Source organism: Engystomops pustulosus, chromosome 9 (genome assembly GCF_040894005.1).
Source record: "Engystomops pustulosus chromosome 9, aEngPut4.maternal, whole genome shotgun sequence".
Lineage (NCBI taxonomy): Eukaryota > Metazoa > Chordata > Amphibia > Anura > Leptodactylidae > Engystomops > Engystomops pustulosus.
Genome location: NC_092419.1, coordinates 63,352,342 through 63,379,499, shown reverse-complemented (window position 1 = coordinate 63,379,499; position 27,158 = coordinate 63,352,342). Strand labels below are relative to the sequence as shown.

At 45.0% G+C, this 27,158-nt stretch overlaps 31 pseudogenes; all 31 read right to left on the bottom strand.

The window, feature by feature from the left end:
* Positions 1–175: 175 nt before the first annotated feature.
* LOC140079195 (5S ribosomal RNA) lies at positions 176–294 on the bottom strand (annotated as a pseudogene).
* Positions 295–364: 70 nt separating this feature from the next.
* On the bottom strand, positions 365–483 carry LOC140091114 (5S ribosomal RNA; annotated as a pseudogene).
* A 448-nt stretch (positions 484–931) lies between these two features.
* On the bottom strand, positions 932–1,050 carry LOC140089588 (5S ribosomal RNA; annotated as a pseudogene).
* An 825-nt stretch (positions 1,051–1,875) lies between these two features.
* On the bottom strand, positions 1,876–1,994 carry LOC140079194 (5S ribosomal RNA; annotated as a pseudogene).
* A 70-nt stretch (positions 1,995–2,064) lies between these two features.
* LOC140096461 (5S ribosomal RNA) lies at positions 2,065–2,183 on the bottom strand (annotated as a pseudogene).
* A 448-nt stretch (positions 2,184–2,631) lies between these two features.
* On the bottom strand, positions 2,632–2,750 carry LOC140095910 (5S ribosomal RNA; annotated as a pseudogene).
* Positions 2,751–2,819: 69 nt separating this feature from the next.
* On the bottom strand, positions 2,820–2,938 carry LOC140091346 (5S ribosomal RNA; annotated as a pseudogene).
* Positions 2,939–3,008: 70 nt separating this feature from the next.
* On the bottom strand, positions 3,009–3,127 carry LOC140083718 (5S ribosomal RNA; annotated as a pseudogene).
* Positions 3,128–4,708: 1,581 nt separating this feature from the next.
* Positions 4,709–4,827, bottom strand: LOC140084867 (5S ribosomal RNA; annotated as a pseudogene).
* A 70-nt stretch (positions 4,828–4,897) lies between these two features.
* Positions 4,898–5,016, bottom strand: LOC140096460 (5S ribosomal RNA; annotated as a pseudogene).
* Positions 5,017–5,464: 448 nt separating this feature from the next.
* On the bottom strand, positions 5,465–5,583 carry LOC140095908 (5S ribosomal RNA; annotated as a pseudogene).
* A 69-nt stretch (positions 5,584–5,652) lies between these two features.
* On the bottom strand, positions 5,653–5,771 carry LOC140079193 (5S ribosomal RNA; annotated as a pseudogene).
* Positions 5,772–5,841: 70 nt separating this feature from the next.
* On the bottom strand, positions 5,842–5,960 carry LOC140083600 (5S ribosomal RNA; annotated as a pseudogene).
* A 2,148-nt stretch (positions 5,961–8,108) lies between these two features.
* On the bottom strand, positions 8,109–8,227 carry LOC140079192 (5S ribosomal RNA; annotated as a pseudogene).
* A 70-nt stretch (positions 8,228–8,297) lies between these two features.
* LOC140096459 (5S ribosomal RNA) lies at positions 8,298–8,416 on the bottom strand (annotated as a pseudogene).
* A 448-nt stretch (positions 8,417–8,864) lies between these two features.
* On the bottom strand, positions 8,865–8,983 carry LOC140095907 (5S ribosomal RNA; annotated as a pseudogene).
* Positions 8,984–9,052: 69 nt separating this feature from the next.
* LOC140079191 (5S ribosomal RNA) lies at positions 9,053–9,171 on the bottom strand (annotated as a pseudogene).
* Positions 9,172–9,241: 70 nt separating this feature from the next.
* Positions 9,242–9,360, bottom strand: LOC140083485 (5S ribosomal RNA; annotated as a pseudogene).
* Positions 9,361–11,507: 2,147 nt separating this feature from the next.
* LOC140079189 (5S ribosomal RNA) lies at positions 11,508–11,626 on the bottom strand (annotated as a pseudogene).
* A 70-nt stretch (positions 11,627–11,696) lies between these two features.
* LOC140091283 (5S ribosomal RNA) lies at positions 11,697–11,815 on the bottom strand (annotated as a pseudogene).
* Positions 11,816–11,884: 69 nt separating this feature from the next.
* LOC140092138 (5S ribosomal RNA) lies at positions 11,885–12,003 on the bottom strand (annotated as a pseudogene).
* A 259-nt stretch (positions 12,004–12,262) lies between these two features.
* LOC140089121 (5S ribosomal RNA) lies at positions 12,263–12,381 on the bottom strand (annotated as a pseudogene).
* Positions 12,382–13,584: 1,203 nt separating this feature from the next.
* LOC140079188 (5S ribosomal RNA) lies at positions 13,585–13,703 on the bottom strand (annotated as a pseudogene).
* Positions 13,704–13,773: 70 nt separating this feature from the next.
* LOC140083429 (5S ribosomal RNA) lies at positions 13,774–13,892 on the bottom strand (annotated as a pseudogene).
* A 69-nt stretch (positions 13,893–13,961) lies between these two features.
* LOC140098191 (5S ribosomal RNA) lies at positions 13,962–14,080 on the bottom strand (annotated as a pseudogene).
* A 1,203-nt stretch (positions 14,081–15,283) lies between these two features.
* Positions 15,284–15,402, bottom strand: LOC140085496 (5S ribosomal RNA; annotated as a pseudogene).
* A 1,392-nt stretch (positions 15,403–16,794) lies between these two features.
* LOC140079187 (5S ribosomal RNA) lies at positions 16,795–16,913 on the bottom strand (annotated as a pseudogene).
* A 71-nt stretch (positions 16,914–16,984) lies between these two features.
* Positions 16,985–17,102, bottom strand: LOC140098240 (5S ribosomal RNA; annotated as a pseudogene).
* Positions 17,103–17,171: 69 nt separating this feature from the next.
* On the bottom strand, positions 17,172–17,290 carry LOC140090327 (5S ribosomal RNA; annotated as a pseudogene).
* Positions 17,291–17,736: 446 nt separating this feature from the next.
* Positions 17,737–17,855, bottom strand: LOC140094872 (5S ribosomal RNA; annotated as a pseudogene).
* A 1,204-nt stretch (positions 17,856–19,059) lies between these two features.
* Positions 19,060–19,178, bottom strand: LOC140093904 (5S ribosomal RNA; annotated as a pseudogene).
* Between the last annotated feature and the right edge of the window lie 7,980 nt (positions 19,179–27,158).

Genomic DNA, 27,158 nt, shown 5'->3' with positions numbered 1-27,158 from the left:
TGGGAATCCAAGCCAGTCTCCCATGCTGGTACTTGCCAAGCCTTAAGCTGCATCGCTGCTGCGATCTGACAAGAGCACGCACATTCAGCTTAGAATGGCCGTTGACAGCAGCTGTTCAATTTGAACCTTCTTTTACTATCTCATAGAGAAACTAACACATTTTCAGGTTCAAAAAGGTCAACAGAACTTGGGATTCCCAGCCAGTCTCCCATGCTGGTACTTGCCAAGCCTTAAGCTGCATTGCTGCTGCGATCTGACGAGAGCAGGCACATTCAGCTTAGAATGGCCGTTGACAGCAGCTGTTCAATTTGAACCTTCTTTTACTATCTCATAGAGAAACTAACACAATTTTCAGGTTCAAAAAGGTCAACGGAACTTGGGATTCCCAGCCAGTCTCCCATGCTGGTACTTGCCAAGCCTTAAACTGCATTGCTGCTGCGATCTGACGAGAGCAGGCACATTCAGCTTAAAATGGCCGTTGACAGCAGCTGTTCAATTTGAACCTTCTTTTACTATCTCATAGAGAAACTAACACAATTTTCAGGTTCAAAACTGTCAACGGAACTTGGGATTCCCAGCCAGTCTCCCATGCTGGTACTTGCCAAGCCCTAAGCTGCATTGCTGCTGCAATCTGACGAGAGCAGGCACATTCAGCTTAGAATTGCCGTTGACAGCAGCTGTTCAATTTGAACCTTTTTTTACTATCTCATAGAGAAACTAACACAATTTTCAGGTTCAAAAAGGTCAACAGAACTTGGGATTCCCAGCCAGTCTCCCATGCTGGTACTTGCCAAGCCTTAAGCTGCATCGCTGCTGCGATCTGAAAAGAGCACACACATTCAGCTTAGAATGGCCGTTGACAGCAGTTGTTCAATTTGAACCTTCTTCTACTATCTCATAGAGAAACTAACACAATTTTCAGGTTCAAAAAGGTCAACAGAACTTGGGATTCCCAGCCAGTCTCCCATGCTGGTACTTGCCAAGCCTTAAGCTGCATTGCTGCTGCAATCTGACGAGAGCAGGCACATTCAGCTTAGAATGGCCGTTGACAGCAGCTGTTCAATTTGAACCTTCTTTTGCTATCTCATAGAGAAACTAACACAATTTTCAGGTTCAAAAAGGTCACCAGAACTTGGGATTCCAAGCCAGTCTCCCATGCTGGTACTTGCCAAGCCTTAAGCTGCATCGCTGCTGCGATCTGACAAGAGCACGCACATTCAGCTTAGAATGGCCGTTGACAGCAGCTGTTCAATTTGAACCTTCTTTTACTATCTCATAGAGAAACTAACACAATTTTCAGGTTCAAAAAGGGCAACGGAACTTGGGATTCCCAGCCAGTCTCCCATGCTGGTACTTGCCAAGCCTTATGCTGCATTGCTGCTGCGATCTGGCGAGAGCAGGCACATTCAGCTTAGAATGGCCGTTGACAGCAGTTGTTCAATTTGAACCTTCTTCTACTATCTTATATAGAAACTAACACAATTTTCAGGTTCAAAAAGGCCACCAGAACTTGGGATTCCAAGCCAGTCTCCCATGCTGGTACTTGCCAAGCCTTAAGCTGCATTGCTGCTGCAATCTGACAAGAGCAGGCACATTCAGCTTAGAATGGCCGTTGACAGCAGCTGTTCAATTTGAACCTTCTTTTGCTATCTCATAGAGAAACTAACACAATTTTCAGGTTCAAAAAGGTCACCAGAACTTGGGAATCCAAGCCAGTCTCCCATGCTGGTACTTGCCAAGCCTTAAGCTGCATCGCTGCTGCGATCTGACAAGAGCACGCACATTCAGCTTAGAATGGCCGTTGACAGCAGCTGTTCAATTTGAACCTTCTTTTACTATCTCATAGAGAAACTAACACATTTTCAGGTTCAAAAAGGTCAACAGAACTTGGGATTCCCAGCCAGTCTCCCATGCTGGTACTTGCCAAGCCTTAAGCTGCATTGCTGCTGCGATCTGACGAGAGCAGGCACATTCAGCTTAGAATGGCCGTTGACAGCAGCTGTTCAATTTGAACCTTCTTTTACTATCTCATAGAGAAACTAACACAATTTTCAGGTTCAAAAAGGTCAACGGAACTTGGGATTCCCAGCCAGTCTCCCATGCTGGTACTTGCCAAGCCTTAAACTGCATTGCTGCTGCAATCTGACGAGAGCAGGCACATTCAGCTTAGAATTGCCGTTGACAGCAGCTGTTCAATTTGAACCTTCTTTTACTATCTCATAGAGAAACTAACACAATTTTCAGGTTCAAAAAGGTCAACAGAACTTGGGATTCCCAGCCAGTCTCCCATGCTGGTACTTGCCAAGCCTTAAGCTGCATCGCTGCTGCGATCTGAAAAGAGCACACACATTCAGCTTAGAATGGCCGTTGACAGCAGTTGTTCAATTTGAACCTTCTTCTACTATCTCATAGAGAAACTAACACAATTTTCAGGTTCAAAAAGGTCACCAGAACTTGGAATTCCCAGCCAGTCTCCCATGCTGGTACTTGCCAAGCCTTAAGCTGCATCGCTGCTGCGATCTGAGAAGAGCACGCACATTCAGCTTAGAATTGCCGTTGACAGCAGCTTTTCAATTTGAACCTTCTTTTACTATCTCATACAGAAACTAACACAATTTTCAGGTTCAAAAAGGTCAACGGAACTTGGGATTCCCAGCCAGTCTCCCATGCTGGTACTTGCCAAGCCTTAAGCTGCATCGCTGCTGCGATCTGACAAGAGCACGCACATTCAGCTTAGAATGGCCGTTGACAGCAGCTGTTCAATTTGAACCTTCTTTTACTATCTCATAGAGAAACTAACACATTTTCAGGTTCAAAAAGGTCAACAGAACTTGGGATTCCCAGCCAGTCTCCCATGCTGGTACTTGCCAAGCCTTAAGCTGCATTGCTGCTGCGATCTGACGAGAGCAGGCACATTCAGCTTTGAATGGCCGTTGACAGCAGCTGTCCAATTTGAACCTTCTTTTACTATCTCATAGAGAAACTAACACAATTTTCAGGTTCAAAAAGGTCAACGGAACTTGGGATTCCCAGCCAGTCTCCCATGCTGGTACTTCCCAAGCCTTAAGCTGCATTGCTGCTGCGATCTGACGAGAGCAGGCACATTCAGCTTAGAATGGCCGTTGACAGCAGCTGTTCAATTTGAACCTTCTTTTACTATCTCATAGAGAAACTGACACAATTTTCAGGTTCAAAAAAGGCACCAGAACTTGGGATTCCCAGCCAGTCTCCCATGCTGGTACTTGCCAAGCCTTAAGCTGCATTGCTGCTGCGATCTGACAAGAGCAGGCACATTCAGCTTAGAATGGCCATTGACAGCAGCATTTCAAATTGAACCTTCTTTTACTATCTCATAGAGAAACCAAAACAATTTTCAAGTTCAAAAACGTCAACAGAACTTGGGATTCCCAGCCAGTCTCCCATGCTGGAACTTGCCACGCCTTAAGCTGCATCGCTGCTGCGATCTGACAAGAGCACGCACATTCAGCTTAGAATGGCCGTTGACAGCAGCTGTTCAATTTGAACCTTCTTTTACTATCTCATAGAGAAACTAACACAATTTTCAGGTTCAAAAAGGGCAACGGAACTTGGGATTCCCAGCCAGTCTCCCATGCTGGTACTTGCCAAGCCTTAAGCTGCATTGCTGCTGCGATCTGGCGAGAGCAGGCACATTCAGCTTAGAATGGCCATTGACAGCAGTTGTTCAATTTGAACCTTCTTCTACTATCTTATATAGAAACTAACACAATTTTCAGGTTCAAAAAGGTCACCAGAACTTGGGATTCCAAGCCAGTCTCCCATGCTGGTACTTGCCAAGCCTTAAGCTGCATTGCTGCTGCAATCTGACAAGAGCAGGCACATTCAGCTTAGAATGGCCGTTGACAGCAGCTGTTCAATTTGAACCTTCTTTTACTATCTCATAGAGAAACTAACACAATTTTCAGGTTCAAAAAGGTCACCAGAACTTGGGATTCCAAGCCAGTCTCCCATGCTGGTACTTGCCAAGCCTTAAGCTGCATCGCTGCTGCGATCTGACAAGAGCACGCACATTCAGCATAGAATGGCCGTTGACAGCAGCTGTTCAATTTGAACCTTCTTTTACTATCTCATAGAGAAACTAACACAATTTTCAGGTTCAAAAAGGGCAACGGAACTTGGGATTCCCAGCCAGTCTCCCATGCTGGTACTTGCCAAGCCTTATGCTGCATTGCTGCTGCGATCTGGCGAGAGCAGGCACATTCAGCTTAGAATGGCCGTTGACAGCAGTTGTTCAATTTGAACCTTCTTCTACTATCTTATATAGAAACTAACACAATTTTCAGGTTCAAAAAGGTCACCAGAACTTGGGATTCCAAGCCAGTCTCCCATGCTGGTACTTGCCAAGCCTTAAGCTGCATTGCTGCTGCAATCTGACAAGAGCAGGCACATTCAGCTTAGAATGGCCGTTGACAGCAGCTGTTCAATTTGAACCTTCTTTTGCTATCTCATAGAGAAACTAACACAATTTTCAGGTTCAAAAAGGTCACTAGAACTTGGGATTCCAAGCCAGTCTCCCATGCTGGTACTTGCCAAGCCTTAAGCTGCATCGCTGCTGCGATCTGACAAGAGCAGGCACATTCAGCTTAGAATGGCCGTTGACAGCAGCTGTTCAATTTGAACCTTCTTTTACTATCTCATAGAGAAACTAACACATTTTCAGGTTCAAAAAGGTCAACAGAACTTGGGATTCCCAGCCAGTTTCCCATGCTGGTACTTGCCAAGCCTTAAGCTGCATTGCTGCTGCGATCTGACGAGAGCAGGCACATTCAGCTTAGAATGGCCGTTGACAGCAAATGTTCAATTTGAACCTTCTTTTACTATCTCATAGAGAAACTAACACAATTTTCAGGTTCAAAAAGGTCAACGGAACTTGGGATTCCCAGCCAGTCTCCCATGCTGGTACTTGCCAAGCCTTAAACTGCATTGCTGCTGCAATCTGACGAGAGCAGGCACATTCAGCTTAGAATTGCCGTTGACAGCAGCTGTTCAATTTGAACCTTCTTTTACTATCTCATAGAGAAACTAACACAATTTTCAGGTTCAAAAAGGTCAACAGAACTTGGGATTCCCAGCCAGTCTCCCATGCTGGTACTTGCCAAGCCTTAAGCTGCATCGCTGCTGCGATCTGAAAAGAGCACACACATTCAGCTTAGAATGGCCGTTGACAGCAGTTGTTCAATTTGAACCTTCTTCTACTATCTCATAGAGAAACTAACACAATTTTCAGGTTCAAAAAGGTCACCAGAACTTGGAATTCCCAGCCAGTCTCCCATGCTGGTACTTGCCAAGCCTTAAGCTGCATCGCTGCTGCGATCTGAGAAGAGCACGCACATTCAGCTTAGAATTGCCGTTGACAGCAGCTTTTCAATTTGAACCTTCTTTTACTATCTCATACAGAAACTAACACAATTTTCAGGTTCAAAAAGGTCAACGGAACTTGGGATTCCCAGCCAGTCTCCCATGCTGGTACTTGCCAAGCCTTAAGCTGCATCGCTGCTGCGATCTGACAAGAGCACGCACATTCAGCTTAGAATGGCCGTTGACAGCAGCTCTTCAATTTGAACCTTCTTTTACTATCTCATAGAGAAACTAACACATTTTCAGGTTCAAAAAGGTCAACAGAACTTGGGATTCCCAGCCAGTCTCCCATGCTGGTACTTGCCAAGCCTTAAGCTGCATTGCTGCTGCGATCTGACGAGAGCAGGCACATTCAGCTTAGAATGGCCGTTGACAGCAGCTGTCCAATTTGAACCTTCTTTTACTATCTCATAGAGAAACTAACACAATTTTCAGGTTCAAAAAGGTCAACGGAACTTGGGATTCCCAGCCAGTCTCCCATGCTGGTACTTCCCAAGCCTTAAGCTGCATTGCTGCTGCGATCTGACGAGAGCAGGCACATTCAGCTTAGAATGGCCGTTGACAGCAGCTGTTCAATTTGAACCTTCTTTTACTATCTCATAGAGAAACTAACACAATTTTCAGGTTCAAAAAAGTCACCAGAACTTGGGATTCCCAGCCAGTCTCCCATGCTGGTACTTGCCAAGCCTTAAGCTGCATTGCTGCTGCGATCTGACAAGAGCAGGCACATTCAGCTTAGAATGGCCATTGACAGCAGCATTTCAAATTGAACCTTCTTTTACTATCTCATAGAGAAACCAAAACAATTTTCAAGTTCAAAAACGTCAACAGAACTTGGGATTCCCAGCCAGTCTCCCATGCTGGAACTTGCCACGCCTTAAGCTGCATCGCTGCTGCGATCTGACAAGAGCACGCACATTCAGCTTAGAATGGCCGTTGACAGCAGCTGTTCAATTTGAACCTTCTTTTACTATCTCATAGAGAAACTAACACAATTTTCAGGTTCAAAAAGGGCAACGGAACTTGGGATTCCCAGCCAGTCTCCCATGCTGGTACTTGCCAAGCCTTAAGCTGCATTGCTGCTGCGATCTGGCGAGAGCAGGCACATTCAGCTTAGAATGGCCATTGACAGCAGTTGTTCAATTTGAACCTTCTTCTACTATCTTATATAGAAACTAACACAATTTTCAGGTTCAAAAAGGTCACCAGAACTTGGGATTCCAAGCCAGTCTCCCATGCTGGTACTTGCCAAGCCTTAAGCTGCATTGCTGCTGCAATCTGACAAGAGCAGGCACATTCAGCTTAGAATGGCCGTTGACAGCAGCTGTTCAATTTGAACCTTCTTTTGCTATCTCATAGAGAAACTAACACAATTTTCAGGTTCAAAAAGGTCACCAGAACTTGGGATTCCAAGCCAGTCTCCCATGCTGGTACTTGCCAAGCCTTAAGCTGCATCGCTGCTGCGATCTGACAAGAGCACGCACATTCAGCTTAGAATGGCTGTTGACAGCAGCTGTTCAATTTGAACCTTCTTTTACTATCTCATAGAGAAACTAACACAATTTTCAGGTTCAAAAAGGGCAACGGAACTTGGGATTCCCAGCCAGTCTCCCATGCTGGTACTTGCCAAGCCTTAAGCTGCATTGCTGCTGCGATCTGGCGAGAGCAGGCACATTCAGCTTAGAATGGCCATTGACAGCAGTTGTTCAATTTGAACCTTCTTCTACTATCTTATATAGAAACTAACACAATTTTCAGGTTCAAAAAGGTCACCAGAACTTGGGATTCCAAGCCAGTCTCCCATGCTGGTACTTGCCAAGCCTTAAGCTGCATTGCTGCTGCAATCTGACAAGAGCAGGCACATTCAGCTTAGAATGGCCGTTGACAGCAGCTGTTCAATTTGAACCTTCTTTTACTATCTCATAGAGAAACTAACACAATTTTCAGGTTCAAAAAGGTCACCAGAACTTGGGATTCCAAGCCAGTCTCCCATGCTGGTACTTGCCAAGCCTTAAGCTGCATCGCTGCTGCGATCTGACAAGAGCACGCACATTCAGCATAGAATGGCCGTTGACAGCAGCTGTTCAATTTGAACCTTCTTTTACTATCTCATAGAGAAACTAACACAATTTTCAGGTTCAAAAAGGGCAACGGAACTTGGGATTCCCAGCCAGTCTCCCATGCTGGTACTTGCCAAGCCTTATGCTGCATTGCTGCTGCGATCTGGCGAGAGCAGGCACATTCAGCTTAGAATGGCCGTTGACAGCAGTTGTTCAATTTGAACCTTCTTCTACTATCTTATATAGAAACTAACACAATTTTCAGGTTCAAAAAGGTCACCAGAACTTGGGATTCCAAGCCAGTCTCCCATGCTGGTACTTGCCAAGCCTTAAGCTGCATTGCTGCTGCAATCTGACAAGAGCAGGCACATTCAGCTTAGAATGGCCGTTGACAGCAGCTGTTCAATTTGAACCTTCTTTTGCTATCTCATAGAGAAACTAACACAATTTTCAGGTTCAAAAAGGTCACTAGAACTTGGGATTCCAAGCCAGTCTCCCATGCTGGTACTTGCCAAGCCTTAAGCTGCATCGCTGCTGCGATCTGACAAGAGCACGCACATTCAGCTTAGAATGGCCGTTGACAGCAGCTGTTCAATTTGAACCTTCTTTTACTATCTCATAGAGAAACTAACACATTTTCAGGTTCAAAAAGGTCAACAGAACTTGGGATTCCCAGCCAGTCTCCCATGCTGGTACTTGCCAAGCCTTAAGCTGCATTGCTGCTGCGATCTGACGAGAGCAGGCACATTCAGCTTAGAATGGCCGTTGACAGCAAATGTTCAATTTGAACCTTCTTTTACTATCTCATAGAGAAACTAACACAATTTTCAGGTTCAAAAAGGTCAACGGAACTTGGGATTCCCAGCCAGTCTCCCATGCTGGTACTTGCCAAGCCTTAAACTGCATTGCTGCTGCAATCTGACGAGAGCAGGCACATTCAGCTTAGAATTGCCGTTGACAGCAGCTGTTCAATTTGAACCTTCTTTTACTATCTCATAGAGAAACTAACACAATTTTCAGGTTCAAAAAGGTCAACAGAACTTGGGATTCCCAGCCAGTCTCCCATGCTGGTACTTGCCAAGCCTTAAGCTGCATCGCTGCTGCGATCTGAAAAGAGCACACACATTCAGCTTAGAATGGCCGTTGACAGCAGTTGTTCAATTTGAACCTTCTTCTACTATCTCATAGAGAAACTAACACAATTTTCAGGTTCAAAAAGGTCACCAGAACTTGGAATTCCCAGCCAGTCTCCCATGCTGGTACTTGCCAAGCCTTAAGCTGCATCGCTGCTGCGATCTGAGAAGAGCACGCACATTCAGCTTAGAATTGCCGTTGACAGCAGCTTTTCAATTTGAACCTTCTTTTACTATCTCATACAGAAACTAACACAATTTTCAGGTTCAAAAAGGTCAACGGAACTTGGGATTCCCAGCCAGTCTCCCATGCTGGTACTTGCCAAGCCTTAAGCTGCATCGCTGCTGCGATCTGACAAGAGCACGCACATTCAGCTTAGAATGGCCGTTGACAGCAGCTCTTCAATTTGAACCTTCTTTTACTATCTCATAGAGAAACTAACACATTTTCAGGTTCAAAAAGGTCAACAGAACTTGGGATTCCCAGCCAGTCTCCCATGCTGGTACTTGCCAAGCCTTAAGCTGCATTGCTGCTGCGATCTGACGAGAGCAGGCACATTCAGCTTAGAATGGCCGTTGACAGCAGCTGTCCAATTTGAACCTTCTTTTACTATCTCATAGAGAAACTAACACAATTTTCAGGTTCAAAAAGGTCAACGGAACTTGGGATTCCCAGCCAGTCTCCCATGCTGGTACTTCCCAAGCCTTAAGCTGCATTGCTGCTGCGATCTGACGAGAGCAGGCACATTCAGCTTAGAATGGCCGTTGACAGCAGCTGTTCAATTTGAACCTTCTTTTACTATCTCATAGAGAAACTAACACAATTTTCAGGTTCAAAAAAGTCACCAGAACTTGGGATTCCCAGCCAGTCTCCCATGCTGGTACTTGCCAAGCCTTAAGCTGCATTGCTGCTGCGATCTGACAAGAGCAGGCACATTCAGCTTAGAATGGCCATTGACAGCAGCATTTCAAATTGAACCTTCTTTTACTATCTCATAGAGAAACCAAAACAATTTTCAAGTTCAAAAACGTCAACAGAACTTGGGATTCCCAGCCAGTCTCCCATGCTGGAACTTGCCACGCCTTAAGCTGCATCGCTGCTGCGATCTGACAAGAGCACGCACATTCAGCTTAGAATGGCCGTTGACAGCAGCTGTTCAATTTGAACCTTCTTTTACTATCTCATAGAGAAACTAACACAATTTTCAGGTTCAAAAAGGGCAACGGAACTTGGGATTCCCAGCCAGTCTCCCATGCTGGTACTTGCCAAGCCTTAAGCTGCATTGCTGCTGCGATCTGGCGAGAGCAGGCACATTCAGCTTAGAATGGCCATTGACAGCAGTTGTTCAATTTGAACCTTCTTCTACTATCTTATATAGAAACTAACACAATTTTCAGGTTCAAAAAGGTCACCAGAACTTGGGATTCAAGCCAGTCTCCCATGCTGGTACTTGCCAAGCCTTAAGCTGCATTGCTGCTGCAATCTGACAAGAGCAGGCACATTCAGCTTAGAATGGCCGTTGACAGCAGCTGTTCAATTTGAACCTTCTTTTGCTATCTCATAGAGAAACTAACACAATTTTCAGGTTCAAAAAGGTCACCAGAACTTGGGATTCCAAGCCAGTCTCCCATGCTGGTACTTGCCAAGCCTTAAGCTGCATCGCTGCTGCGATCTGACAAGAGCACGCACATTCAGCTTAGAATGGCTGTTGACAGCAGCTGTTCAATTTGAACCTTCTTTTACTATCTCATAGAGAAACTAACACAATTTTCAGGTTCAAAAAGGGCAACGGAACTTGGGATTCCCAGCCAGTCTCCCATGCTGGTACTTGCCAAGCCTTAAGCTGCATTGCTGCTGCGATCTGGCGAGAGCAGGCACATTCAGCTTAGAATGGCCATTGACAGCAGTTGTTCAATTTGAACCTTCTTCTACTATCTTATATAGAAACTAACACAATTTTCAGGTTCAAAAAGGTCACCAGAACTTGGGATTCCAAGCCAGTCTCCCATGCTGGTACTTGCCAAGCCTTAAGCTGCATTGCTGCTGCAACCTGACAAGAGCAGGCACATTCAGCTTAGAATGGCCGTTGACAGCAGCTGTTCAATTTGAACCTTCTTTTGCTATCTCATAGAGAAACTAACACAATTTTCAGGTTCAAAAAGGTCACCAGAACTTGGGATTCCAAGCCAGTCTCCCATGCTGGTACTTGCCAAGCCTTAAGCTGCATCGCTGCTGCGATCTGACAAGAGCACGCACATTCAGCTTAGAATGGCCGTTGACAGCAGCTGTTCAATTTGAACCTTCTTTTACTATCTCATAGAGAAACTAACACAATTTTCAGGTTCAAAAAGGGCAACGGAACTTGGGATTCCAAGCCAGTCTCCCATGCTGGTACTTGCCAAGCCTTATGCTGCATTGCTGCTGCGATCTGGCGAGAGCAGGCACATGCAGCTTAGAATGGCCGTTGACAGCAGTGGTTCAATTTGAACCTTCTTCTACTATCTTATATAGAAACTAACACAATTTTCAGGTTCAAAAAGGTCACCAGAACTTGGGATTCCAAGCCAGTCTCCCATGCTGGTACTTGCCAAGCCTTAAGCTGCATTGCTGCTGCAACCTGACAAGAGCAGGCACATTCAGCTTAGAATGGCCGTTGACAGCAGCTGTTCAATTTGAACCTTCTTTTGCTATCTCATAGAGAAACTAACACAATTTTCAGGTTCAAAAAGGTCACCAGAACTTGGGATTCCAAGCCAGTCTCCCATGCTGGTACTTGCCAAGCCTTAAGCTGCTTCGCTGCTGCGATCTGACAAGAGCACGCACATTCAGCTTAGAATGGCCGTTGACAGCAGCTGTTCAATTTGAACCTTCTTTTACTATCTCATAGAGAAACTAACACATTTTCAGGTTCAAAAAGGTCAACAGAACTTGGGATTCCCAGCCAGTCTCCCATGCTGGTACTTGCCAAGCCTTAAGCTGCATTGCTGCTGCGATCTGACGAGAGCAGGCACATTCAGCTTAGAATGGCCGTTGACAGCAGCTGTTCAATTTGATCCTTCTTTTACTATCTCATAGAGAAACTAACACAATTTTCAGGTTCAAAAAGGTCAACGGAACTTGGGATTCCAAGCCAGTCTCCCATGCTGGTACTTGCCAAGCCTTAAACTGCATTGCTGCTGCGATCTGACGAGAGCAGGCACATTCAGCTTAGAATGGCCGTTGACAGCAGCTGTTCAATTTGAACCTTCTTTTACTATCTCATAGAGAAACTAACACATTTTGAGGTTCAAAAAGGTCAACGGAACTTGGAATTCCCAGCCAGTCTCCCATGCTGGTACTTGCCAAGCCTTAAGCTGCATTGCTGCTGCAATCTGACGAGAGCAGGCACATTCAGCTTAGAATTGCCGTTGACAGCAGCTGTTCAATTTGAACCTTCTTTTACTATCTCATAGAGAAACTAACACAATTTTCAGGTTCAAAAAGGTCAACAGAACTTGGGATTCCCAGCCAGTCTCCCATGCTGGTACGTGCCAAGCCTTAAGCTGCATCGCTGCTGCGATCTGAAAAGAGCACACACATTCAGCTTAGAATGGCCGTTGACAGCAGTTGTTCAATTTGAACCTTCTTCTACTATCTCATAGAGAAACTAACACAATTTTCAGGTTCAAAAAGGTCAACAGAACTTGGGATTCCCAGCCAGTCTCCCATGCTGGTACTTGCCAAGCCTTAAGCTGCATTGCTGCTGCGATCTGACGAGAGCAGGCACATTCAGATTAGAATGGCCGTTGACAGCAGCTGTTCAATTTGAACCTTCTTTTACTATCTCATAGAGAAACTAACACAATTTTCAGGTTCAAAAAGGTCAATGGAACTTGGGATTCCCAGCCAGTCTCCCATGCTGGTACTTGCCAAGCCTTAAGCTGCATTGCTGCTGCGATCTGACGAGAGCAGGCACATTCAGCTTAGAATGGCTGTTGACAGCAGCTGTTCAATTTGAACCTTCTTTTACTATCTCATAGAGAAACTAACACAATTTTCAGGTTCAAAAAAGTCACCAGAACTTGGGATTCCCAGCCAGTCTCCCATGCTGGTACTTGCCAAGCCTTAAGCTGCATTGCTGCTGCGATCTGACAAGAGCAGGCACATTCAGCTTAGAATGGCCGTTGACAGCAGCATTTCAAATTGAACCTTCTTTTACTATCTCATAGAGAAACTAAAACAATTTTCAAGTTCAAAAACGTCAACAGAACTTGGGATTCCCAGCCAGTCTCCCATGCTGGAACTTGCCAAGCCTAAAGCTGCATCGCTGCTGCGATCTGACAAGAGCACGCACATTCAGCTTAGAATTGCCGTTGACAGCAGCTGTTCAATTTGAACCTTCTTTTACTATCTCATAGAGAAACTAACACAATTTTCAGGTTCAAAAAGGGCAACGGAACTTGGGATTCCCAGCCAGTCTCCCATGCTGGTACTTGCCAAGCCTTAAGCTGCATTGCTGCTGCGATCTGGCGAGAGCAGGCACATTCAGCTTAGAACGGCCATTGACAGCAGTTGTTCAATTTGAACCTTCTTCTACTATCTTATATAGAAACTAACACAATTTTCAGGTTCAAAAAGGTCACCAGAACTTGGGATTCCAAGCCAGTCTCCCATGCTGGTACTTGCCAAGCCTTAAGCTGCATTGCTGCTGCAATCTGACAAGAGCAGGCACATACAGCTTAGAATGGCCGTTGACAGCAGCTGTTCAATTTGAACCTTCTTTTGCTATCTCATAGAGAAACTAACACAATTTTCAGGTTCAAAAAGGTCACCAGAACTTGGGATTCCAAGCCAGTCTCCCATGCTGGTACTTGCCAAGCCTTAAGCTGCATCGCTGCTGCGATCTGACAAGAGCACGCACATTCAGCTTAGAATGGCCGTTGACAGCAGCTGTTCAATTTGAACCTTCTTTTACTATCTCATAGAGAAACTAACACATTTTCAGGTTCAAAAAGGTCAACAGAACTTGGGATTCCCAGCCAGTCTCCCATGCTGGTACTTGCCAAGCCTTAAGCTGCATTGCTGCTGCGATCTGACGAGAGCAGGCACATTCAGCTTAGAATGGCCGTTGACAGCAGCTGTTCAATTTGAACCTTCTTTTACTATCTCATAGAGAAACTAACACAATTTTCAGGTTCAAAAAGGACAACGGAACTTGGGATTCCCAGCCAGTCTCCCATGCTGGTACTTGCCAAGCCTTAAGCTGCATTGCTGCTGCGATCTGACGAGAGCAGGCACATTCAGCTTAGAATGGCCGTTGACAGCAGCTGTTCAATTTGAACCTTCTTTTACTATCTCATAGAGAAACTAACACATTTTCAGGTTCAAAAAGGTCAACGGAACTTGGAATTCCAAGCCAGTCTCCCATGCTGGTACTTGCCAAGCCTTAAGTTGCATTGCTGCTGCGATCTGACGAGAGCAGGCAAATTCAGCTTAGAATGGCCGTTGACAGCAGCTGTTCAATTTGAACCTTCTTTTACTATCTCATAGAGAAACTAACACAATTTTCAGGTTCAAAAAGCTCAACAGAACTTGGGATTCCCAGCCAGTCTCCCATGCTGGTACTTGCCAAGCCTTAAGCTGCATCGCTGCTGCGATCTGACAAGAGCACACACATTCAGCTTAGAATGGCCGTTGACAGCAGTTGTTCAATTTGAACCTTCTTCTACTATCTCATAGAGAAACTAACACAATTTTCAGGTTCAAAAAAGTCACCAGAACTTTGGATTCCCAGCCAGTCTCCCATGCTGGTACTTGCCAAGCCTTAAGCTGCATTTCTGCTGCGATCTGACAAGAGCACGCACATTCAGCTTAGAATGGCCATTGACAGCAGCTGTTCAATTTGATACTTCTTTTACTATCTCATATAGAAACTAACACAATTTTCAGGTTCAAAAAGGTCAACAGAACTGGGGATTCCAAGCCAGTCTCCCATGCTGGTACTTGCCAAGCCTTAAGCTGCATCGCTGCTGCGATCTGACAAGAGCACGCACATTCAGCTTAGAATGGCCGTTGACAGCAGCTGTTCAATTTGAAAGTTCTTTTACTATCTCATAGAGAAACTAACACAATTTTCAGGTTCAAAAAGGGCAACGGAACTTGGGATTCCCAGCCAGTCTCCCATGCTGGTACTTGCCAAGCCTTAAGCTGCATTGCTGCTGCGATCTGGCAAGAGCAGGCACATTCAGCTTAGAATGGCCATTGACAGCAGTTGTTCAATTTGAACCTTCTTCTACTATCTTATATAGAAACTAACACAATTTTCAGGTTCAAAAAGGTCACCAGAACTTGGGATTCCAAGCCAGTCTCCCATGCTGGTACTTGCCAAGCCTTAAGCTGCATTGCTGCTGCAATCTGACAAGAGCAGACACATTCAGCTTAGAATGGCCGTTGACAGCAGCTGTTCAATTTGAACCTTCTTTTGCTATCTCATAGAGAAACTAACACAATTTTCAGGTTCAAAAAGGTCACCAGAACTTGGGATTCCAAGCCAGTCTCCCATGCTGGTACTTGCCAAGCCTTAAGCTGCATCGCTGCTGCGATCTGACAAGAGCACGCACATTCAGCTTAGAATGGCCGTTGACAGCAGCTGTTCAATTTGAACCTTCTTTTACTATCTCATAGAGAAACTAACACATTTTCAGGTTCAAAAAGGTCAACAGAACTTGGGATTCCCAGCCAGTCTCCCATGCTGGTACTTGCCAAGCCTTAAGCTGCATTGCTGCTGCGATCTGACGAGAGCAGGCACATTCAGCTTAGAATTGCCGTTGACAGCAGCTGTTCAATTTGAACCTTCTTTTACTATCTCATAGAGAAACTAACACAATTTTCAGGTTCAAAAAGGTCAACAGAACTTGGGATTCCCAGCCAGTCTCCCATGCTGGTACTTGCCAAGCCTTAAGCTGCATCGCTGCTGCGATCTGACAAGTGCACGCACATTCAGATTAGAATTGCCGTTGACAGTAGCTTTTCAATTTGAACCTTCTTTTACTATCTCATACAGAAACTAACACAATTTTCAGGTTCAAAAAGGTCAACGGAACTTGGGATTTCCAGCCAGTCTCCCATGCTGGTACTTGCCAAGCCTTAAGCTGCATTTCTGCTGCGATCTGACAAGAGCACGCACATTCAGCTTAGAATGGCCATTGACAGCAGCTGTTCAATTTGAACCTTCTTTTACTATCTCATAGAGAAACTAACACAATTTTCAGGTTCAAAAAGGTCAACGGAACTTGGGATTCCCAGCCAGTCTCCCATGCTGGTACTTGCCAAGCCTTAAGCTGCATTGCTGCTGCGATCTGACGAGAGCAGGCACATTCAGCTTAGAATGGCCATTGACAGCAGTTGTTCAATTTGAACCTTCTTCTACTATCTCATATAGAAACTAACACAATTTTCAGGTTCAAAAAGGTCACCAGAACTTGTGATTCCAAGCCAGTCTCCCATGCTGGTACTTGCCAAGCCTTAAGCTGCATCGCTGCTGCGATCTGACAAGAGCACGCACATTCAGCTTAGAATGGCCGTTGACAGCAGCTGTTCAATTTGAAAGTTCTTTTACTATCTCATAGAGAAACTAACACAATTTTCAGGTTCAAAAAGGGCAACGGAACTTGAGATTCCCAGCCAGTCTCCCATGCTGGTACTTGCCAAGCCTTAAGCTGCATTGCTGCTGCGATCTGGCAAGAGCAGGCACATTCAGCTTAGAATGGCCATTGACAGCAGTTGTTCAATTTGAACCTTCTTCTACTATCTTATATAGAAACTAACACAATTTTCAGGTTCAAAAAGGTCACCAGAACTTGGGATTCCAAGCCAGTCTCCCATGCTGGTACTTGCCAAGCCTTAAGCTGCATTGCTGCTGCAATCTGACAAGAGCAGGCACATTCAGCTTAGAATGGCCGTTGACAGCAGCTGTTCAATTTGAACCTTCTTTTGCTATCTCATAGAGAAACTAACACAATTTTCAGGTTCAAAAAGGTCACCAGAACTTGGGATTCCAAGCCAGTCTCCCATGCTGGTACTTGCCAAGCCTTAAGCTGCATCGCTGCTGCGATCTGACAAGAGCACGCACATTCAGCTTAGAATGGCCGTTGACAGCAGCTGTTCAATTTGAACCTTCTTTTACTATCTCATAGAGAAACTAACACATTTTCAGGTTCAAAAAGGTCAACAGAACTTGGGATTCCCAGCCAGTCTCCCATGCTGGTACTTGCCAAGCCTTAAGCTGCATTGCTGCTGCGATCTGACGAGAGCAGGCACATTCAGCTTAGAATGGCCGTTGACAGCTGCTGTTCAATTTGAACCTTCTTTTACTATCTCATAGAGAAACTAACACAATTATTAGGTTCAAAAAGGTCAACGGAACTTGGGATTCCCAGCCAGTCTCCCATGCTGGTACTTGCCAAGCCTTAAGCTGCATTGCTTCTGCGATCTGACGAGAGCAGGCACATTCAGCTTAGAATGGCCGTTGACAGCAGCTGTTCAATTTGAACCTTCTTTTACTATCTCATAGAGAAACTAACACATTTTCAGGTTCAAAAAGGTCAACGGAACTTGGAATTCCCAGCCAGTCTCCCATGCTGGTACTTGCCAAGCCTTAAGTTGCATTGCTGCTGCGATCTGATGAGAGCAGGCAAATTCAGCTTAGAATGGCCGTTGACAGCAGCTGTTCAATTTGAACCTTCTTTTACTATCTCATAGAGAAACTAACACATTTTCAGGTTCAAAATGGTCAACAGAACTTGGGATTCCCAGCCAGTCTCCCATGCTGGTACTTGCCAAGCCTTAAGCTGCATTGCTGCTGCAGTCTGACAAGAGCAGGCACATTCAGCTTAGAATTGCCGTTGACAGCAGCTCTTCAATTTGAACCTTCTTTTACTATCTCATAGAGAAATTAACACAATTTTCAGGTTCAAAAAGGTCAACGGAACTTGGAATTCCCAGCCAGTCTCCCATGCTGGTACTTGCCAAGCCTTAAGTTGCATTGCTGCTGCGATCTGACGAGAGCAGGCAAATTCAGCTTAGAATGGCCGTTGACAGCAGCTGTTCAATTTGAACCTTCTTTTACTATCTCATAGAGAAACTAACACATTTTCAGGTTCAAAAAGGTCAACAGAACTTGGGATTCCCAGCCAGTCTCCCATGCTGGTACTTGCCAAGCCTTAAGCTGCATTGCTGCTGCAATCTGACGAGAGCAGGCACATTCAGCTTAGAATTGCCGTTGACAGCAACTGTTCAATTTGAACCTTCTTTTACTATCTCATAGAGAAACTAACACAATTTTCAGGTTCAAAAAGGTCAACAGAACTTGGGATTCCCAGCCAGTCTCCCATGCTGGTACTTGCCAAGCCTTAAGCTGCATTGCTGCTGCAATCTGAAAAGAGCACACACATTCAGCTTAGAATGGCCGTTGACAGCAGTTGTTCAATTTGAACCTTCTTCTACTATCTCATAGAGAAACTAACACAATTTTCAGGTTCAAAAAGGTCACCAGAACTTGGGATTCCCAGCCAGTCTCCCATGCTGGTACTTGCCAAGCCTTAAGCTGCATCGCTGCTGCGATCTGACAAGAGCACGCACATTCAGCTTAGAATTGCCGTTGACAGCAGCTTTTCAATTTGAACCTTCTTTTACTATCTCATACAGAAACTAACACAATTTTCAGGTTCAAAAAGGTCAACGGAACTTGGGATTCCCAGCCAGTCTCCCATGCTGGTACTTGCCAAGCCTTAAGCTGCATTGCTGCTGCGATCTGACGAGAGCAGGCACATTCAGCTTAGAATGGCCATTGACAGCAGCTGTTCAATTTGAACCTTCTTTTACTATCTCATAGAGAAACTAACACAATTTTCAGGTTCAAAAAGGTCAACAGAACTTGGGATTCCCAGCCAGTCTCCCATGCTGGTACTTGCCAAGCCTTAAGCTGCATCGCTGCTGCGATCTGACAAGAGCACACACATTCAGCTTAGAATGGCCGTTGACAGCAGTTGTTCAATTTGAACCTTCTTCTACTATCTCATAGAGAAACTAACACAATTTTCAGGTTCAAAAAAGTCACCAGAACTTGGGATTCCCAGCCAGTCTCCCATGCTGGTACTTGCCAAGCCTTAAGCTGCATCGCTGCTGCGATCTGACAAGAGCAGGCACATTCAGCTTAGAATGGCCGTTGACAGCAGCGTTTCAAATTGAACCTTCTTTTACTATCTCATAGAGAAACTAAAACAATTTTCAAGTTCAAAAAGGTCAACAGAACTTGGGATTCCCAGCCAGTCTCCCATGCTGGAACTTGCCAAGCCTTAAGCTGCATCGCTGCTGCGATCTGACAAGAGCACGCACATTCAGCTTAGAATGGCCGTTGACAGCAGCTGTTCAATTTGAACCTTCTTTTACTATCTCATAGAGAAACTAACACAATTTTCAGGTTCAAAAAGGTCAACAGAACTTGGGATTCCCAGCCAGTCTCCCATGCTGGTACTTGCCAAGCCTAAAGCTGCATTGCTGCTGCGATCTGACAAGAGCAGGCACATTCAGCTTAGAATGGCCATTGACAGCAGTTGTTCAATTTGAACCTTCTTCTACTATCTCATATAGAAACTAACACAATTTTCAGGTTCAAAAAGGTCACCAGAACTTGGGATTCCAAGCCAGTCTCCCATGCTGGTACTTGCCAAGCCTTAAGCTGCATCGCTGCTGCGATCTGACAAGAGCACGCACATTCAGCTTAGAATGGCCGTTGACAGCAGCTGTTCAATTTGAAAGTTCTTTTACTATCTCATAGAGAAACTAACACAATTTTCAGGTTCAAAAAGGGCAACAGAACTTGGGATTCCCAGCCAGTCTCCCATGCTGGTACTTGCCAAGCCTTAAGCTGCATTGCTGCTGCGATCTGGCAAGAGCAGGCACATTCAGCTTAGAATGGCCATTGACAGCAGTTCTTCAATTTGAACCTTCTTCTACTATCTTATATAGAAAATAACACAATTTTCAGGTTCAAAAAGGTCACCAGAACTTGGGATTCCAAGCCAGTCTCCCATGCTGGTACTTGCCAAGCCTTAAGCTGCATTGCTGCTGCGATCTGACGAGAGCAGGCACATTCAGCTTAGAATGGCCGTTGACAGCAGCTGTTCAATTTGAACCTTCTTTTACTATCTCATAGAGAAACTAACACAATTTTCAGGTTCAAAAAGGTCAACGGAACTTGGGATTCCCAGCCAGTCTCCCATGCTGGTACTTGCCAAGCCTTAAGCTGCATTGCTGCTGCGATCTGGCAAGAGCAGGCACATTCAGCTTAGAATGGCCATTGACAGCAGTTGTTCAATTTGAACCTTCTTCTACTATCTTATATAGAAACTAACACAATTTTCAGGTTCAAAAAGGTCAACGGAACTTGGGATTCCCAGCCAGTCTCCCATGCTGGTACTTGCCAAGCCTTAAGCTGCATTGCTGCTGCGATCTGGCAAGAGCAGGCACATTCAGCTTAGAATGGCCATTGACAGCAGCTGTTCAATTTGAACCTTCTTTTACTATCTCATAGAGAAACTAACACATTTTCAGGTTCAAAAAGGTCAACAGAACTTGGGATTCCCAGCCAGTCTCCCATGCTGGTACTTGCCAAGCCTTAAGCTGCATTGCTGCTGCAATCTGACGAGAGCAGGCACATTCAGCTTAGAATGGCCGTTGACAGCAGCTGTTCAATTTGAACCTTCTTTTACTATCTCATAGAGAAACTAACACAATTTTCAGGTTCAAAAAGGTCAACAGAACTTGGGATTCCCAGCCAGTCTCCCATGCTGGTACTTGCAAAGCCTTAAGCTGCATCGCTGCTGCGATCTGACAAGAGCACACACATTCAGCTTAGAATGGCCGTTGACAGCAGTTGTTCAATTTGAACCTTCTTCTACTATCTCATAGAGAAACTAACACAATTTTCAGGTTCAAAAAAGTCACCAGAACTTGGGATTCCCAGCCAGTCTCCCATGCTGGTACTTGCCAAGCCTTAAGCTGCATCGCTGCTGCGATCTGACAAGAGCAGGCACATTCAGCTTAGAATGGCCGTTGACAGCAGCATTTCAAATTGAACCTTCTTTTACTATCTCATAGAGAAACTAAAACAATTTTCAAGTTCAAAAAGGTCAACAGAACTTGGGATTCCCAGCCAGTCTCCCATGCTGGAACTTGCCAAGCCTTAAGCTGCATCGCTGCTGCGATCTGACAAGAGTACGCACATTCAGCTTAGAATGGCTGTTGACAGCAGCTGTTCAATTTGAACCTTCTTTTACTATCTCATAGAGAAACTAACACAATTTTCAGGTTCAAAAAGGTCAACAGAACTTGGGATTCCCAGCCAGTCTCCCATGCTGGTACTTGCCAAGCCTTAAGCTGCATTGCTGCTGCGATCTGACAAGAGCAGGCACATTCAGCTTAGAATGGCCATTGACAGCAGTTGTTCAATTTGAACCTTCTTCTACTATCTTATATAGAAACTAACACAATTTTCAGGTTCAAAAAGGTCACCAGAACTTGGGATTCCAAGCCAGTCTCCCATGCTGGTACTTGCCAAGCCTTAAGCTGCATCGCTGCTGCGATCTGACAAGAGCACGCACATTCAGCTTAGAATGGCCGTTGACAGCAGCTGTTCAATTTGAAAGTTCTTTTACTATCTCATAGAGAAACTAACACAATTTTCAGGTTCAAAAAGGGCAACAGAACTTGGGATTCCCAGCCAGTCTCCCATGCTGGTACTTGCCAAGCCTTAAGCTGCATTGCTGCTGCGATCTGGCAAGAGCAGGCACATTCAGCTTAGAATGGCCATTGACAGCAGTTGTTCAATTTGAACCTTCTTCTACTATCTTATATAGAAAATAACACAATTTTCAGGTTCAAAAAGGTCACCAGAACTTGGGATTCCAAGCCAGTCTCCCATGCTGGTACTTGCCAAGCCTTAAGCTGCATTGCTGCTGCGATCTGACGAGAGCAGGCACATTCAGCTTAGAATGGCCGTTGACAGCAGCTGTTCAATTTGAACCTTCTTTTACTATCTCATAGAGAAACTAACACAATTTTCAGGTTCAAAAAGGTCATCGGAACTTGGGATTCCCAGCCAGTCTCCCATGCTGGTACTTGCCAAGCCTTAAGCTGCATTGCTGCTGCGATCTGGCAAGAGCAGGCACATTCAGCTTAGAATGGCCCTTGACAGCAGTTGTTCAATTTGAACCTTCTTCTACTATCTTATATAGAAACTAACACAATTTTAAGGTTCAAAAAGGTCACCAGAATTTGGGATTCCAAGCCAGTCTCCCATGCTGGTACTTGCCAAGCCTTAAGCTGCATTGCTGCTGCAATCTGACAAGAGCAGGAACATTCAGCTTAGAATGGCCGTTGACAGCAGCTGTTTAATTTGAACCTTCTTTTGCTATCTCATAGAGAAACTAACACAATTTTCAGGTTCAAAAAGGTCACCAGAACTTGGGATTCCAAGCCAGTCTCCCATGCTGGTACTTGCCAAGCCTTAAGCTGCATCGCTGCTGCGATCTCACAAGAGCACGCACATTCAGCTTAGAATGGCCGTTGACAGCAGCTGTTCAATTTGAACCTTCTTTTACTATCTCATAGAGAAACTAACACAATTTTCAGGTTCAAAAAGGGCAACGGAACTTGGGATTCCCAGCCAGTCTCCAATGCTGGTACTTGCCAAGCCTTAAGCTGCATTGCTGCTGCGATCGGACGAGAGCAGGCACATTCAGCTTAGAATGGCCATTGACAGCAGCTGTTCAATTTGAACCTTCTTTTGCTATCTCATAGAGAAACTAACACAATTTTCAGGTTCAAAAAGGTCACCAGAACTTGGGATTCCAAGCCAGTGTCCCATGCTGGTACTTGCCAAGCCTTAAGCTGCATCGCTGCTGCGATCTGACAAGAGCACGCACATTCAGCTTAGAATGGCCGTTGACAGCAGCTGTTCAATTTGAACCTTCTTTTACTATCTCATAGAGAAACTAACACATTTTCAGGTTCAAAAAGGTCAACAGAACTTGGGATTCCCAGCCAGTCTCCCATGCTGGTACTTGCCAAGCCTTAAGCTGCATTGCTGCTGCGATCTGACGAGAGCAGGAACATTCAGCTTAGAATTGCCGTTGACAGCAGCGGTTCAATTTGAACCTTCTTTTACTATCTCATAGAGAAACTAACACAATTTTCAGGTTCAAAAAGGTCAACAGAACTTGGGATTCCCAGCCAGTCTCCCATGCTGGTACTTGCCAAGCCTTAAGCTGCATCGCTGCTGCGATCTGACAAGAGCACGCACATTCAGCTTAGAATTGCCGTTGACAGTAGCTTTTCAATTTGAACCTTCTTTTACTATCTCATACAGAAACTAACACAATTTTCAGGTTCAAAAAGGTCAACGGAACTTGGGATTCCCAGCCAGTCTCCCATGCTGGTACTTGCCAAGCCTTAAGCTGCATTGCTGCTGCGATCTGACGAGAGCAGGCACATTCAGCTTAGAATGGCCATTGACAGCAGCTGTTCAATTTGAACCTTCTTTTACTATCTCATAGAGAAACTAACACAATTTTCAGGTTCAAAAAGCTCAACAGAACTTGGGATTCCCAGCCAGACTCCCATGCTGGTACTTGCCAAGCCTTAAGCTGCATCGCTGCTGCGATCTGACAAGAGCACACACATTCAGCTTAGAATGGCCGTTGACAGCAGTTGTTCAATTTGAACCTTCTTCTACTATCTCATAGAGAAACTAACACAATTTTCAGGTTCAAAAAAGTCACCAGAACTTTGGATTCCCAGCCAGTCTCCCATGCTGGTACTTGCCAAGCCTTATGCTGCATTTCTGCTGCGATCTGACAAGAGCACGCACATTCAGCTTAGAATGGCCATTGACAGCAGCTGTTCAATTTGAACCTTCTTTTACTATCTCATAGAGAAACTAACACAATTTTCAGGTTCAAAAAGGTCAACGGAACTTGGGATTCCCAGCCAGTCTCCCATGCTGGTACTTGCCAAGCCTTAAGCTGCATTGCTGCTGCGATCTGACGAGAGCAGGCACATTCAGCTTAGAATGGCCATTGACAGCAGTTGTTCAATTTGAACCTTCTTCTACTATCTCATATAGAAACTAACACAATTTTCAGGTTCAAAAAGGTCACCAGAACTTGTGATTCCAAGCCAGTCTCCCATGCTGGTACTTGCCAAGCCTTAAGCTGCATCGCTGCTGCGATCTGACAAGAGCACGCACATTCAGCTTAGAAAGGCCGTTGACAGCAGCTGTTCAATTTGAACCTTCTTTTACTATCTCATAGAGAAACTAACACAATTTTCAGGTTCAAAAAGGGCAACAGAACTTGGGATTCCCAGCCAGTCTCCCATGCTGGTACTTGCCAAGCCTTAAGCTGCATTGCTGCTGCGATCTGGCAAGAGCAGGCACATTCAGCTTAGAATGGCCATTGACAGCAGTTGTTCAATTTGAACCTTCTTCTACTATCTTATATAGAAAATAACACAATTTTCAGGTTCAAAAAGGTCACCAGAACTTGGGATTCCAAGCCAGTCTCCCATGCTGGTACTTGCCAAGCCTTAAGCTGCATTGCTGCTGCGATCTGACGAGAGCAGGCACATTCAGCTTAGAATGGCCGTTGACAGCAGCTGTTCAATTTGAACCTTCTTTTACTATCTCATAGAGAAACTAACACAATTTTCAGGTTCAAAAAGGTCATCGGAACTTGGGATTCCCAGCCAGTCTCCCATGCTGGTACTTGCCAAGCCTTAAGCTGCATTGCTGCTGCGATCTGGCAAGAGCAGGCACATTCAGCTTAGAATGGCCCTTGACAGCAGTTGTTCAATTTGAACCTTCTTCTACTATCTTATATAGAAACTAACACAATTTTAAGGTTCAAAAAGGTCACCAGAATTTGGGATTCCAAGCCAGTCTCCCATGCTGGTACTTGCCAAGCCTTAAGCTGCATTGCTGCTGCAATCTGACAAGAGCAGGAACATTCAGCTTAGAATGGCCGTTGACAGCAGCTGTTTAATTTGAACCTTCTTTTGCTATCTCATAGAGAAACTAACACAATTTTCAGGTTCAAAAAGGTCACCAGAACTTGGGATTCCAAGCCAGTCTCCCATGCTGGTACTTGCCAAGCCTTAAGCTGCATCGCTGCTGCGATCTCACAAGAGCACGCACATTCAGCTTAGAATGGCCGTTGACAGCAGCTGTTCAATTTGAACCTTCTTTTACTATCTCATAGAGAAACTAACACAATTTTCAGGTTCAAAAAGGGCAACGGAACTTGGGATTCCCAGCCAGTCTCCAATGCTGGTACTTGCCAAGCCTTAAGCTGCATTGCTGCTGCGATCGGACGAGAGCAGGCACATTCAGCTTAGAATGGCCATTGACAGCAGCTGTTCAATTTGAACCTTCTTTTGCTATCTCATAGAGAAACTAACACAATTTTCAGGTTCAAAAAGGTCACCAGAACTTGGGATTCCAAGCCAGTGTCCCATGCTGGTACTTGCCAAGCCTTAAGCTGCATCGCTGCTGCGATCTGACAAGAGCACGCACATTCAGCTTAGAATGGCCGTTGACAGCAGCTGTTCAATTTGAACCTTCTTTTACTATCTCATAGAGAAACTAACACATTTTCAGGTTCAAAAAGGTCAACAGAACTTGGGATTCCCAGCCAGTCTCCCATGCTGGTACTTGCCAAGCCTTAAGCTGCATTGCTGCTGCGATCTGACGAGAGCAGGAACATTCAGCTTAGAATTGCCGTTGACAGCAGCGGTTCAATTTGAACCTTCTTTTACTATCTCATAGAGAAACTAACACAATTTTCAGGTTCAAAAAGGTCAACAGAACTTGGGATTCCCAGCCAGTCTCCCATGCTGGTACTTGCCAAGCCTTAAGCTGCATCGCTGCTGCGATCTGACAAGAGCACGCACATTCAGCTTAGAATTGCCGTTGACAGTAGCTTTTCAATTTGAACCTTCTTTTACTATCTCATACAGAAACTAACACAATTTTCAGGTTCAAAAAGGTCAACGGAACTTGGGATTCCCAGCCAGTCTCCCATGCTGGTACTTGCCAAGCCTTAAGCTGCATTGCTGCTGCGATCTGACGAGAGCAGGCACATTCAGCTTAGAATGGCCATTGACAGCAGCTGTTCAATTTGAACCTTCTTTTACTATCTCATAGAGAAACTAACACAATTTTCAGGTTCAAAAAGCTCAACAGAACTTGGGATTCCCAGCCAGACTCCCATGCTGGTACTTGCCAAGCCTTAAGCTGCATCGCTGCTGCGATCTGACAAGAGCACACACATTCAGCTTAGAATGGCCGTTGACAGCAGTTGTTCAATTTGAACCTTCTTCTACTATCTCATAGAGAAACTAACACAATTTTCAGGTTCAAAAAAGTCACCAGAACTTTGGATTCCCAGCCAGTCTCCCATGCTGGTACTTGCCAAGCCTTATGCTGCATTTCTGCTGCGATCTGACAAGAGCACGCACATTCAGCTTAGAATGGCCATTGACAGCAGCTGTTCAATTTGAACCTTCTTTTACTATCTCATAGAGAAACTAACACAATTTTCAGGTTCAAAAAGGTCAACGGAACTTGGGATTCCCAGCCAGTCTCCCATGCTGGTACTTGCCAAGCCTTAAGCTGCATTGCTGCTGCGATCTGACGAGAGCAGGCACATTCAGCTTAGAATGGCCATTGACAGCAGTTGTTCAATTTGAACCTTCTTCTACTATCTCATATAGAAACTAACACAATTTTCAGGTTCAAAAAGGTCACCAGAACTTGTGATTCCAAGCCAGTCTCCCATGCTGGTACTTGCCAAGCCTTAAGCTGCATCGCTGCTGCGATCTGACAAGAGCACGCACATTCAGCTTAGAAAGGCCGTTGACAGCAGCTGTTCAATTTGAAAGTTCTTTTACTATCTCATAGAGAAACTAACACAATTTTCAGGTTCAAAAAGGGCAACGGAACTTGGGATTCCCAGCCAGTCTCCCATGCTGGTACTTGCCAAGCCTTAAGCTGCATTGCTGCTGCGATCTGGCAAGAGCAGGCACATTCAGCTTAGAATAGCCATTGACAGCAGTTGTTCAATTTGAACCTTCTTCTACTATCTTATATAGAAACTAACACAATTTTCAGGTTCAAAAAGGTCACCAGAACTTGGGATTCCAAGCCAGTCTCCCATGCTGGTACTTGCCAAGCCTTAAGCTGCATTGCTGCTGCAATCTGACAAGAGCAGGCACATTCAGCTTAGAATGGCCGTTGACAGCAGCTGTTCAATTTGAACCTTCTTTTGCTATCTCATAGAGAAACTAACACAATTTTCAGGTTCAAAAAGGTCACCAGAACTTGGGATTCCAAGCCAGTCTCCCATGCTGGTACTTGCCAAGCCTTAAGCTGCATCGCTGCTGCAATCTGACAAGAGCACGCACATTCAGCTTAGAATGGCCGTTGACAGCAGCTGTTCAATTTGAACCTTCTTTTACTATCTCATAGAGAAA